Here is a 1,340-nt window from a genome sequence, read left to right as displayed (position 1 = left end):
CTCCACAATTTTCAAGTTTTTATCTTCGAACAGGCACGCCAACAGTACATTGGGTTTTGAATATAATGTTTTTAAGTGTAAGCCATGTTATAAAAAATACATAGATCTAACATGACCATACTTAATCTTCTGAATAACAGGTATACATTTTTTGTTCATTTGCTCTCTGCTCACCATGCTTACTACCACCTTCATTCTCCATTCCAACAGGTTTCATTCCTGTTCTTGTCTTCAAAGTCCACACTACTTTTGACCATGTTTAATTATCTGCCTCAAAAGGCTGGAAAACACAAATAATAAAACGTACGTAATTTATTCTTCCTCCCTTACTTTACGCGATGAACCTTTTATTCACCATGTACGATGACATAATATCTAAACATATAACTGTAACTATCACTGATATGTAGTTTGTCATATATGTTTTTGCTTTGGTTTACTCTGGTGTCTTCAGCCAGGTCAGCACTGCAAATGAATAAAAAAATGATCAAGAATAAATGAACTATTTTCTTTCCTTGCATTCTGTCTTCAGCAGAGCTGACTCATTCAATATGGCGTACGAGCAGCAATGGACCAACCCGCTCGAGGCGGGATCTATGAGTACTTACATCTCTGTTGCTGTGTGCGAATCAGAAGTGATTTCCGTGAACGAGACCGCGCCGGTACTTCTCGCGAGACTTTCTCGTCAGTAGCTCGCGCTCCAGTATGGCAGCTGTCGCGCTGAGGTCTTGTCGCAGAGGGTTTTCTCGCTTTTTAAGCCATGGCGGCTTCGTACCTTCGTCCGACACACACTCGAAAGGTTTGGCCGGTTCTTAAATTGTCCACTCGGCTTCGTAAAGACGGCCTATGTTAGCTTGGGTGGCCATTTAAACGTATACGAGGGGGGTGTGGCTTTGAAAGACTGCGTCGTTTTAAAAATACTGGACTGTACATTATGTGCTCGACACTGAATTAATTACATCACAGTCAGATATAATTTGAGTGTCATTAACGATTAACATGCTTTCATCCTGTGAAATTACCTTGAGGAGTTTGCCTTTCTTCCACCATGTTCCCTCCATGTTTACATAACATGCAATACTAACACTTGTGTGTCCACCAGGAGACCGAAGACACAAGTCCACAGTCCAGTATGCTACCAGGCCTGATCTACCCAAACTCGCCTATAGGAGGGTGAAAGGCAAAAGTCCAGGGGTGGTCTTCCTGCCTGGTTATGGGTCTAACATGAATGGACAGAAAGCTGAGGCGCTGGAAGAATTCTGCCAGTCACTTGGACACTCGTACCTCAGGTGAGCCATTAAAAATGAACCCTTGTGTGGTATACGGTGAACTCCTTCATC

General features: G+C 42.6%; 1 long non-coding RNA gene across 1 annotated transcript; it reads left to right on the top strand.

Moving 5' to 3' along the window:
- Positions 1-661: 661 nt before the first annotated feature.
- LOC109509553 (uncharacterized) lies at positions 662-1,181 on the top strand. The gene is made up of 2 exons (XR_002166970.1): positions 662-799; positions 1,103-1,181. It is a non-coding gene; the product is annotated as an uncharacterized LOC109509553 (long non-coding RNA).
- Positions 1,182-1,340: the final 159 nt, after the last annotated feature.

This window comes from Hippocampus comes, unplaced genomic scaffold (assembly GCF_001891065.2).
Source record: "Hippocampus comes isolate QL1 unplaced genomic scaffold, H_comes_QL1_v1.1 C16947614, whole genome shotgun sequence".
NCBI lineage: Eukaryota > Metazoa > Chordata > Actinopteri > Syngnathiformes > Syngnathidae > Hippocampus > Hippocampus comes.
The sequence above is the reverse complement of the archived record's forward strand: the minus strand, read 5'-3'. Positions and strand labels throughout refer to the sequence as shown.